This window comes from Lepus europaeus, chromosome 12 (assembly GCF_033115175.1).
Source record: "Lepus europaeus isolate LE1 chromosome 12, mLepTim1.pri, whole genome shotgun sequence".
NCBI lineage: Eukaryota > Metazoa > Chordata > Mammalia > Lagomorpha > Leporidae > Lepus > Lepus europaeus.
The window spans coordinates 53,935,025-53,947,942 of NC_084838.1; positions in this window are offsets into that span (position 1 = coordinate 53,935,025).

Here is a 12,918-nt window from a genome sequence, read left to right on the forward strand (position 1 = left end):
GGTCCAACATTTTGGCGCCCAACGTGGGGCTCGAGGTCGCCCTCAGACCCATTCTCTGCAGGACCAGTTGGAGGTATAATTAAGTGTTTTCTGTTTGTTGTTCTTCGTCTTGAGTGTTCTGACTGGCCAGTACCCAGTACCTGACTCTGTGAGACCAGTGGGGGAGGCAGGCGTGCCCAGCAACCCCTGGTCCGTTCCCCGGAGGACGCTCCGTTCTGTGAGACCAGTGGGGGAGGCAGGCGTGCCCAGCAACCCCTGGTCCGGACCAGTAGGGGAAACCCTCGGTCCGTTCCCCCGGAAGACGCTCCCGGGGTGGTCTGGAGGTGGGTCGGAGACCAAGTCTCCCTCCTTCCCGGGGAGGGCTGGTCAGGCAGCCGCTCCCAAAACTAGCGCAATAGCGTTCGATTTGTCCTATCTGGTGCCATGTGGCTTGTCTTGTTTGTTTTATGTGTCTGTGCATTGGCTGTTCTTTTTGTTTGGGCTGAAATCCTTGCACACATGGGTCAACAAATAACCACCCCTTTAAGTCTCACTCTAGATCACTGGAAGGACGTTCGAGAACGCGCGCGCCACCTCTCAGTGGAGATTAAAAGGAAACAATGGGCAAAATTCTGTTCCTCAGAGTGGCCGGCCTTCGAGGTCGGCTGGCCAAGGAACGGCACTTTTAACCTCGATATTATTTTACAGATTAAGGCGCGGGTCTTTCAGCCAGGATCCAATGGACACCCTGATCAGGTGCCCTACATTACTACGTGGGAGGATCTTTCACGTAATCCCCCTCCCTGGATAGAACCCTTCTCCTTCCCGACGGAGCCCATACGGACCCCGTTACCCCCTCCTCCTATCCCGGTTGTGCCAACCTCCTCCCTATACCCTCTGAAGGAGATTCGAGATCCAAAACCTGACAAGCCACCGGTTCTTCCGGCTGATCAGGACTTTCTGCTCTTTGACTCTCCCCCACCCTATCTTCCCGGCCAGCCTGCTCCCCCGCAGGAACTCCCACAACAATCAGAGCGGGATGTGCAACCTTCTGCACCATCCCCTGATTCCACGAGGGCAGGGGAAGAAGTCTCAGCGCCTTCCCCGCCCTCCAGCCGCCTGCGCCTCCGTCGGGGGCAGGCGGGGGGCTCGGGAAGTGTCTGGACTTCGCAGGCTTTTCCTCTTCGCTCGGTGGCTGGCCAGATGCAGTACTGGCCATTTTCTGCTTCCGATCTTTACAATTGGAAAACCCATAACCCCTCTTTTTCTCAGGACCCCCAGGCTCTGACTGGGCTGATTGAGTCAATTTTATTGACTCATCAGCCCACCTGGGATGATTGTCAGCAGCTTCTGCAGACCCTCCTCACTACTGAGGAAAAGCAGCGTGTCTACCTTGAGGCACGGAAAAACGTCCCTGGAGCAGATGGCCGACCGACCCTACTGCTAAACGAAATCGAGGAGGCGTTTCCCTCAACCCGTCCTGATTGGGACTACACCACCGTTGCTGGTAGGGAGCGACTTTGTCTTTACCACCAGATTCTCCTTGCGGGTCTCAGAGGGGCTGGAAAGCGCCCCACCAATTTGGCCAAGGTACGTGTAGTAGTGCAGGGGGCTGAGGAAACGCCGGCAGGCTTCCTAGAAAGATTAATGGAAGCCTACCGTATTATACAAGATTTAATGAAGGAGGCAGAAAAGATTTACAACAAAAGGGAGATCCGAGAGGAGAAGGAGGAAAGAATCCGCAAGGAGCAGGAGGAAAGGGAAGACAAAAGAGACAAAAGACGTAATCAAGAGCTTAGTAGAATTTTGGCCACCGTAGTGCAGGATACAGAAAGGAGTAGACCAGGACAGAATAGGGACTTGGGAGACAAACGAAAGCCTCGGGTGGAAAGAGATCAATGTGCCTATTGTAAAGAAAGAGGACACTGGGTCAAAGACTGCCCGAAGAAAACACAGGGACCAAAGAGGAGACCAGTTCCAATCCTGTCCCTGGAAGAAGACGACTAGGTGAGTCAGGGCCAGGAGCCCCCCCCCGAGCCCAGGATAACCCTTGAAGTGGGGGGCAGACCGGTAACCTTCCTGATTGACACGGGAGCCCAGCACTCGGTACTGACTTCAGAAAAAGGGCCTTTAAGCTCCAAGATTTTCCTCAGGCCTGGGCAGAGACTGCGGGAATAGGGCTGGCCGTCAACCGGCCTCCCTTGATCTGAAGCCCACGGCCATTCCCGTGTTAGTTCGTCAATATCCGATGGGCAAGGAAGCTAAGGAAGGTATCCGGCCATATATCCAGAGATTGTTACACCTAGGCATTTTAAAACCTTGTCGTTCACCTTGGAACACCCCCCTACTACCAGTAAAGAAGCCTGGTACGGGTGACTACCGCCCGGTACAGGACTTGCGGGAGGTTAACAGGAGAACGGAGGATATGCATCCCACAGTGCCCAACCCCTACAATCTGCTAAGTACCTTGCCTCCGACCCACGTATGGTACACTGTGTTAGATCTAAAAGATGCATTCTTTTGTTTAAGACTGAGCCCTCAGAGCCAATCCATCTTTGCTTTTGAGTGGAAAGACCCAGAGACCGGGTTTTCAGGACAACTCACCTGGACAAGGTTGCCTCAAGGATTTAAAAACTCGCCTACCTTGTTTGATGAAGCTCTGCACCTAGATTTGGCCGACTTCCGAGTCAACCATCCGGACCTGGTCCTCCTGCAATATGTGGACGACCTCCTCCTTGCCGCTGAAACTGAGCAGAGCTGCCACTCTCCTCAGCATTCTCCTCAGCAATTCATTGCCCCGGGCACCAACGAGGAGACGACCCCGTAGCAAGGGGAAACAGGATGGCAGACGAGGCCGCTAGGGCGGCAGCCCTGAGCCAACAGGTGCTCCCGTTAAAGACAATTGAGCCCACCCAAGTATCGAGGGAACCACCTTTCCTCTATTCGGACCAAGACTTAGATACGATTCAGCGGCTCGGTGCAGAGTATGATGAACAAATAAGGGTTTGGAGGCTCGGAGAGAAAATAGTCTTGCCACACCAATTGGCTAAAGAAATAATTACCAGCCTCCATCAATGGACTCATTTGGGACACAAAAAGCTAAAAGCAGCCTTACAGGAAGATAGGCAGTCTTACTACATCCCCGGACTTGACTCTTTAGCCCAGCAGGTGACTGAATCCTGTGTTCCGTGTGCCAAGGTAAATGCCAGACACCTCAAGCTCCCGGAGGGAGCTAGGGTAAGAGGAGACTGACCAGGAATCAACTGGGAGGTCGATTTCACTGAGATAAGGCCGGGCAGTTATGGGAATAAGTATCTTCTAGTTTTTGTAGACACCTTCTCCGGATGGACTGAGGCATTCCCCACAAAACGGGAAACCGCCCAGGTGGTCGTCAAGAAGATCATAGAGGAGATCTTCCCCCGGTTCGGCTTGCCTAAGGTAATCGGGTCCGACAATGGCCCAGCGTTTGTCTCCCAGGTAAGTCAGTTGGTGGCCAAAGCATTAGGCATAAATTGGAAATTGCACTGTGCCTATAGACCCCAAAGTTCAGGACAGGTAGAAAGAATGAACAGAATAATTAAAGAGACTTTGACCAAATTAGCGTTGGAGACTGGTGTTAAAGACTGGGTCCAACTCCTCCCTATGGTGTTGTTCCAGGTCCGAAACACGCCCTCTCATTGCGGGCTGACACCATACGAAATCCTTTATGGAGGGCCCCCACCAGTAGCAGGCTTGCTTGACCTTGCCAGTGACTCCGTTGCCGATGCCCCTAAGTTACAGGCCCGGTTGAGAGCGCTCCAGATCATCCAGAACCAGGTCTGGAAACCTCTTGCAGCAGCCTACCAACCCAAGACGACAACCATCCCACATCCTTTCCAAATCGGTGATGCTGTGTATGTCCGAAGGCACCAATCTAAGACTCTAGAGCCCCGGTGGAAAGGCCCCTTCACTGTGCTGTTGACAACTCCCACCGCTCTCAAGGTCGACGGAATCGCTGCTTGGGTCCACGCCTCACACGTGAAGCGAGCACCACCTCCCCAGGGCCCCGAGGATCCGGATAGACCAGCCAAATGGAAGCTCCAGCGCACTCAGAACCCACTCAAGCTAAGACTTTCAAAAACTGTTTAATATTTATGATGTTCCTGGCCTTTCCCCATTGTTTTTCCAATCCCCATGCTCCACAATTGTTAACGTGGAACCCAACCCAGTCCAGCAAGAACAGAGTTTCCTCCCTCCAGTGAGGCAGGTTCTCCCCAGGCCGGTCCAATAGATTTTAGGATTAAAATCTTTGCAAAAAGAAAAGGAGGGAATGAAGGACCCTTATGGGGGAGAGGGACAAGAAACTAGGCCTGGGCAGATATCAGGGGCTTCTTAAGAGGTTAGATGTTCCCCAGGGTCCAGCGGGCACGTTCTCTGGGAAGGAAAAGTCTATCCCCTTTAGAGAACCTCTAGGCATGCCCAGAGCAGAGCTGCCACTCCCCTTCGGAGAGTCTCAGTACTCTCCTCAGCATTCTCCTCAGCTGGTTCCCTCAGCACTCTCCTCAGCATTCTCTTCAGCTGGTTCCCTCAGCACTCTCCTCAGCATTCTCCTCAGCTGGTTCCCTCAGCACTCTCCTCAGCACTCTCCGGTATGCTAATTGTCCCTCCGAACCGGCCAATCCCATATGCTAATTTGTTGACTATATAACCTGTGTGAAACTGCCGCTCAGGGCTCCTCACCGCCTTAGGTGGGGGCCCGTTTGCGCAAACGTACAATAAATACCTCATGCTTTTTGCATCAACTGGTCTGGAGTCTGGATTTTTGGGCGTCCTCTCGAGCAAGTGGGCATCTCTACAACTGAGAGGTCCAACAGGAAAAAAATTAAAAAAGGCCCAAGTGCGCTAGACAGGGTCTAGAAACAAGGACAGAGTCATTATTAGAGGAGCTAAGAAAGGTGCTGTCTAAGCTACAATTAAGTTTTCTGATTGAGAGGCAAATAGAACCTGACAGAAGGGGCTTGATAATAATCTGTTGGGCTTTAGGCCTTGTAAGTTAAGAGGCCCAGACCTATCTATCTCTTCACGTGGGGTACTAGATCTCTATATGTTGACTTAGAAATTATTGCATAGGCCGGCGCCGCAGCTCACTAGGCTAATCCTCCACCTTGCGGCGCTGGCACACCGGGTTCTAGTCCCGGTCGGGGCACCGATCCTGTCCTGGTTGCCCCTCTTCCAGGCCAGCTCTCTGCTGTGGCCAGGGAGTGCAGTGGAGGATGGCCCAAGCGCTTGGGCCCTGCACCCCATGGGAGACCAGGAGAAGCTCCTGGCTCCTGCCATCGGATCAGCGCGGTGTGCCGGCCGCAGCGCGACTACCGCAGGCGCCATTGGAGGGTGAACCAACGGCAAAAGGAAGACCTTTCTCTCTGTCTCTCTCTCTCACTGTCCACTCTGCCTGTCAAAAATTTAAAAAAAAAATTAAAAAAAAAAGAAATTATTGCATAGCCAGCATACAGTTAAGTGATGAAGATATAGTTTTAAATGATATGCATACTAAAATAACATTGTTAGTTTTTAAATATTTATAGAGAGGCAGAGAGAGAAGTGGAGGTCTCCCATCGTTGCTTCACTACCCAAATGGTCATAACAGCTGGAGCTGCACCAATCCAAAGCCTGTAGCCAGGAGCTTCCTCCAGGTCTCTTACACGGATGCAGGAGCCCAATGACTTGGGCCATCTTCCACTGCTTCCCCAGGCCATAGCAGGGCGCTGGATCAGAAGTGGAGCAGTCAGGACTCAAACCGGTGCTCATCTAGGATGTCAATGCCACAGGCGGCGGCTTTACCTGCTACACCACAGTGCCAGCCCCACTAAAATATTATTAAAAATATTTTAATTAACTAATTTAACAGATATGGTGAGAGAGAGAAAGAAAAAGAGAGAGAGAGAAAGAGACAATGAGATAGAGAGCTTCCATTCATTGGTTTCTATCCCAAATACCCTCAAGGGGTAGGATTGGGCCAGACCAAAGCCAAGAACTGAGAACTCAATCCAGGTTTCCCAGATTGGCAGAAACCCAGTCACTTGAGCCATCAGTGTTGTCACTAATCCCATTTTTGTGAGAAAATACAGATATGCATATAATAAAGCCTAGAATGAGTATCCTAAAACATTGAAGTATTTCTGTGTGATTTATGAATAAATTTTTTGAAATTTTTCTGTATGGTTAACACACTCAGCAGTATGCAATGACTTTTATAATAATTTAATAAAAGTAGAGCTGTCTCACTTTTGAAGACTAAAATACATTGTCTACAATCTTATCACAGCCCTATAGAGTCCTTTGTCCTGGTTGAATCCTGATGTTCTATTTCCTACATAATGCCCTGCCAACCAAATGAATGAGAACTTAAAACTAAGCACTATATGATAAAGTTATAAGCCCCATGCTAATTTCTAAGAAATATATAGTGGTAGTACTTTATACCATGGTATAATTTAAAAGCATAATTACCCACATATAAGCCTTAATCATTGGTAGAAAATGAAAAATGCATTACATTGGGATTTAGGAAGCTTCAGTTGTTTCCTTCTCAGCCTCTATCTCGTTTGGGTGAATAGCTCTCCAGGACTTCTTAGGGGCCCACTGGAGATTTCACAATCTTGAGCCTACCCGAATTTTATTTTTATCACTCAAAAATTTAATATTTTTTCTTGTTTTTATCATTTTCTGTAAGACTACAATTGAATGGAAATGACTTTCCCTGCTGATTTTTATAGATTTAAAATGGAAGATTTAGATTAAAACATATCTATATCTATATCTATATCAATATCTATATCTATATCTATATCTATATCTATATCTATATCGAATCCTCACTCCAACACTTATAAATTGCATAGTCTTGGACAAATGTATTAACCTTTCTGAGGTTCAACTCCATCATCTTAGAAATGAGCTAATAAAATGATCTACCTCTTAAGATTTAAGGAATAAGAGGCCAATACTGTGGTGTAGTGGGTTAAAGCCCCAGCCTGTAGTGCCAGCATCCCATATGGGTGTGGTTCAAGTCCTGGATGCTCAACTTCAGATCCAAATCCCTGCTAATGCTCCTGGGAAAGCAACAGAGGATGGACCAAGAGCTTGGGCCCCCCCACTCCTGTGGGAAACCCGAAAGAAGCTCTCAGCTCCTGGCTTCAGCCTCATCTAGCCCAGGTCATTGAGGTACTTTTGGGCAGTGAACCAGCAGGTAGAAGCCCCCTCCCTCTGTCTCTCTACCTCTCTCTGTAACTCTGCCTTTCAAATAAATAAAATAAATCTTTAAAAAAGTTTAAGGAATAAAATATTACATCTAAATCCCTAGAAACAATTCCTAATACATGGAAGATCTTGACAAATACTAACTGTTTTGTGTTTGGCTATATTAGTTACCTCTATTCAAAAATTAAGCCCCAGTAATAAAATAATATATAAAATTAGGAAGAGGAAAACCAAAGTTTTGTTAAATACAGCAGACTTTTATGTTGATGATAAGTAGGAATTTACTGAATTGATAGGAAAAAGATGAAATGACTCTTTACCCAGAATTTCCTGGATATTATAAAACAGAGTCCTTAATGCATAAGAACTGGAGTCAACTTTTTTATTAGTAGTAAAACCAATTCTTTTGAAAATACTTAACAGCAACCATATATTAGAATAATTTAATAGAATCAGCTCTTCATAATAGTGGTTATGGTTAAACAATGACTTCATTAAAGTATTTATTTTGGTAAACTCTTGATCAATTTCCACTCAAAAGTCTTCCTCAATAAGTTACATTTCAACATGTTTAATATCCAGGCTTGTACAAAGATTGCCTGTGATCTTAAATAAGCAGTCTTTAAAATGAAAAAAAAAAAAAAAACCACTTGAAAGTGCTCTTGCAATTCAACCCCCAATTTCTGACTTCCACATGGAGAGTAGGGGATTTATCAAATATGTGATGAGGAACCATGTTTTCATGTTTCTTCATTTTGGCAGGTACTCTTGTTTCAATTGAAAACATTTCCTCACCATTACAAAAACCTAGAGGGCATTCATGAGTTAAGATCAGGAAAATAAAACTGAGAAAGAAGACTGGAACAACATGTGGTTGTCATTTTCAGGGCCACAGAGAAGGGAAGTGGTTTTCCACTGCTAGCAAAGCAAAGGCAAGTGCAGGGACCACATTAGCGTAGAGGACAGACAGTGAAAATGTGGAGATGGTGGTTCACCTTTTCATTCATGGTGAAGCAAGCGCTGACTTGCCCTGCAGCCAGGACTGCTTAGTTTAAAATCTTGAGGCCATTTCATATTTGAGATCATCATTTTCTATTTATATTTGTGACCTTTCAAAACTATTCTGAATGATGTGGTCATCTTAGTTCCTCCTCTTCCAAAAAGAAGGGCCTTAGTGGTCTAGGACTTTCCCAAGTCTGCAAGTAGAAGTTTGCTTGAAAATCACTATGCCTGATTTTTCTTTCTTAGCAAACAATTGTCTTATTATGCCTACAAAAAGAATAAGAAACAAGAAAGGAAAAAGTTGCCTTTGTTTTACAACACCACATTATAAAATGAGTGTTAAGCTATGCAGACCATTATGTCATTCTTCCAGCCTCCTTTATAGCTGTGGTCACCTTTGCTTTCTTTCCTATTTAATTTCCCTCTTCCACTCCACACTTAACTCCTGCTTCTCAAGCAGACATGTACCTAAGATAGCTTAGTATTTCCTTGGGGATGGGAGCTCCCCTTCTTCCCATCCCCTGATGGGCATTGCTACCTGATTACAGCACACTTTCCACCCAGCCCAGATAAAATCTCAGAATAATTCTCACTCCAGAAGACTTTGTTTGGGATGAAACTTACCATCTCCAATTTAGAGCACAGACCCTTTAACCTTGTACCTCCTTTACCCAAAAACATCGCCCCTGTCTGTTGTGGGTCCTGAGTGCATTTGTTAACCTTGCTGAAGTTCACCTTCCTCACCTGTAAAATGGAAATGATATCACTAACCCCACATTGAGTCTGGGATAAGGTAATGCATATAGAACACTATAGAATGAGCATTACTGTTTTTAACATTATCTAATGATTTCTTATTCCACTAATTTTAATTGTCCCCATCCTAACTAGCTTTCTCCTTCAGAAAATTCTGGCCCATCTTTGACACAACACAGTGCCAGCACACAATCTGCCTCAAATATAATTACCCATTCCTTACTTGCTCCTGTTGATGTCACTCATTCATCAATAGTTGGTGTTTATAGTATATTCACACTATCACATGCCCCAGTTAGATAAACTGCAAAGCATACATTTCAAAAAAAAAAGTGATTTTAAAGCAATATCTTGACTAGTTTCACTCCTCAGTCACTCACAGGTTTCTGCAACATTATTTCCTTTACAGAGGGAAAACCCTGGTTAGAAGTGTGTCAGCAGCAGCCAGGCCTTCCACTCCCTAACAAGATAATGATGGAGAAGCTGCTGCTGCTGCCTCCGAGAGTGATGGGGGAAGCAGTGGTTACAAACGCTGACCACGAGCTTCCTCTTACCAGTCATTGATAACTAATCTTTATAACAGTAATAGGTGATAATCGTGTTGTCTTCACATTAGAGATCAAGAAATTGATGAATAAATTTTAAACTACTTGCCAAGGTCATGTAACTGCAAAGTAAGGATGTGAACCTACCCAACTCTTGAAACTATACCTTCATCTAAACACATTCCTGCTTCCTCTTTCGCTGCCCCTCTTTAGGAAAGTGTGGGGTTTATGTCAAACACAACTGGGGACCCCTAGAAGGGTGTGCTGATGGAAGCATGGAGGCACAGTCTGCATTTCTTTCTTGAGCCTCTTACCTTCATCTGTAGAACCACACATACACTGACTCAGCACCACTCAATTTCCCTGGCCCACAAAATGTATGCCTTAAAGTATGAGTTGGGTTTTCCAGTTCTGCATAGAAAATTTTTTGGTATCTTGGGTAATATAAAAGTATGTATAAAAATGTGAATATGAATGCAGTGGCCCTAACTTCTTTGTTGCTGTTTTTGTGTCTGTACACTTAACATAGCATCCTATACATGATAAATCTTCAACAAAATTAGAAGGAGCAGGTCCTGTTAACAACGTTTGTTAATTATTAGCATGTGAGAGATCATGGCAGCCAGCTGAGACAAGGCTCTATGATGGTGCTTAATTACCATAAGAGCAACTAACATTTATTGCATAGTGTCAGGGTTCTTGATACTATCTGGAATGAACACTTTACATGATTTGTCAGCTGAACCCCAGAGAATTCAAATAATCTACATCCATTTTGATTTTTGACAGGAAAAAAGAACTAGCAAAAATATCGGTGAAAATTTGACAGAGTGGTTAAAATGCTACTTGGGAGACCCAGATCTCTTATTGGAGTACCTGGGAATGAGTTCCAGCTCTGCTTCTGATTCTAACTTCCTAGGAATGTGCACTCTGAAGGTAGCAGGTGATGGCTTAAGTAGTTATGTTCCTGTCCCCCCTTACCACCTAGGAGACCCAGATGGTAAATTGGGCTCTTGGCTTTGTCCTGGCCCAGCCCTGGCTGTTGTAGGCATTTAGGGAGTGAACAGATGAAAACTCTTCCTCTCCCTTGAATTCTCATTCTGATTCTCTGCTTTTCAAATAAATAAAAACTAAATTTAAAAAAGCTCAATGCATGTAATTGTGTTAGAAGGACATTGAAATACAATTAGCTAAAACAAGTCCTGAAAACCACACCAAATATCTAAGCAAGCATTTCACCCCATCGTCCTTGATTGAGACAAATTCAAGCAGCAGACCAAATAAAGAAAAGCCATTAGAGTTATACATTTTAAACTTCAAATTCAGGCAAGGATGTTCACAGTTTGTTTGTGACTGAAAAGTAAATGAAGGGCTAGTGCCGTGGCATAGTAGATAAAGCCGCTGCCTGCAATGCCGGCATCTCATATGGGTGCTGGTTCCAGTCCCAGTTGCTCCACTTCTGATGCAGCTCTCTGCTGTGGCCTAGGAAAGCAATGAAAGATGGTCCAAGTCCTTGGTCCTCTGCACCCTTTGCAGGAGACGTTGGAAGAAGCTCCTAGCTCCTGGCTTTGGGTCGGCCCAGCTCTGGCCATTGTAGCCATTTGGGGAGTGAACCAGCAGATGGCAGACCTCTCTCTCTCTCTTTATCTCTCTCTCTCTCTTTCTCTTTTCCTTTGCCCCTCTGTTACTCTTTCAAATAAATAAATAAATCTTTAAAAAGAAAAAGTAAATGCAAAACAGAAAAGACTTCAAGAAAGTAAAATGACCCTGAATGTTACGGAAGGACAAAGCTCCTGCAGATACATGACTATGGAGATACGGAATCTGCTATTAGAGGTGATCCACATCCAAGCTCTCTCTTACAGGGTGCAGCAGCAGTGTGAGGGGCTCACCAAGACCAGGCAGAACACGTTGGTTTGGATCTTGGTGCTACTGTTGCCACTCTGACTTTCTCTCTGGACTATATCTTTCTTTCTTTTTTATGATTTATTTATTTATTTTCAAAGTCAGAGTTATTAGAAAGAGAGACCCATCTTCCATCCTCAGGTTCACTCCTCAGATGGCCACAATGGCCAGTGCTGGTTCAGATCGAAGCCAGGAACCAGGAGCTTCATCCAGATCTCCCACATGGGTAGCAGGGTCCCAAACTCTTGGGCCATCCTCTCCTGTTTTTCCCAGGCAGTTAGCAGGGAGATGGATCAGAGGTGGAGCAGCCAGGACTCAAAGCAGCTCCTCTATGGGATGCTAGTGTCACAGGCAGTGGCTTTACCCACTACGCCACAACACCGACCTCTGGACTGTCACTTTCAAAAGAGCAAGGGAAACCGGGAGACTTTATATTTAGAAAACTGAGGAGGAAAATTTCCTCTGTAAGGTCTAAAGAACAGAAGCAACTTGAGATTTCTGCAGGTTTCAAAAACTGACCAGTTTCAAAGGAAAAGTACTCCCCTTGCCAACCAAGAAGGGCTACCACAGATCTCCAATACTCTGAGCCCGAATGTCTCCCAGTGCTGTTTGAATCAAAGCAGCTTAGACTCCTCAGTGGACATGATCGGTCAGTAAATAGAGAAGACAGGGCTGTGCTCGAAGCAGGAAACCAAGGAGGGAGACGTTCACCTTCACAAAAGACTTGAACCCAAAACTATTTCTAAGAGATCCATGACTATTTGTGAGAACACATGCTGCCCTGACCCCCCTCATGGCCAGTGGTGGCCTCATATTAATCATGACATTCTCCCACAGCACTGGGGGCTCCCATACTCCCATAGCAGCCTTTTTGTTTGCTGATTTCTTTCACTACACTGAGAGAGAAGATTCAGCTTCCTGGTATTGTCTTCACGGAGAGAGAAACAAAGTTTCTGAGAAAAAGCCTACTGTGTACCTCTGGGAGTACTCAAATGCTTTTTTGTGATTTCTTCATGCTTCTACCTTCCAGATGCTTTCTTTGCTAAATCAAGAGTCAAAGCTTATCCTGGTACACATCAAAGGCCAATTGCGGCTTCAGAAACATTTCACAAATTTTCCAAAATCTCTGAAAACTTTCGTTTATGTTAGTGAATTTAGCAGAGTGATTATACTGCATGTAGTCTGTAAGGCAGTAGAATTGGACTATACTAAAATGCACTAAAAATGAGTTAGAATAATTTGGTCTTTTAAAAATATTATTTCAGAAGACATTTTCATATCCTACCTACATTGACTTGGGATCTACCCCTCAGAAATTACTTTCCACTGAAATACAAATATATCCATAGCAACAATCAGGAATCCATCCTTGACTATTGGCTAACAAAGAATGTACAGTATTTTTTTAAGTACTGTTTTCTCATAACTAAGAGAGGTAACTAAAAATATAGGAGCAAGTGCCTAAATACACTTAAGTTTCCAAGTTATGAAT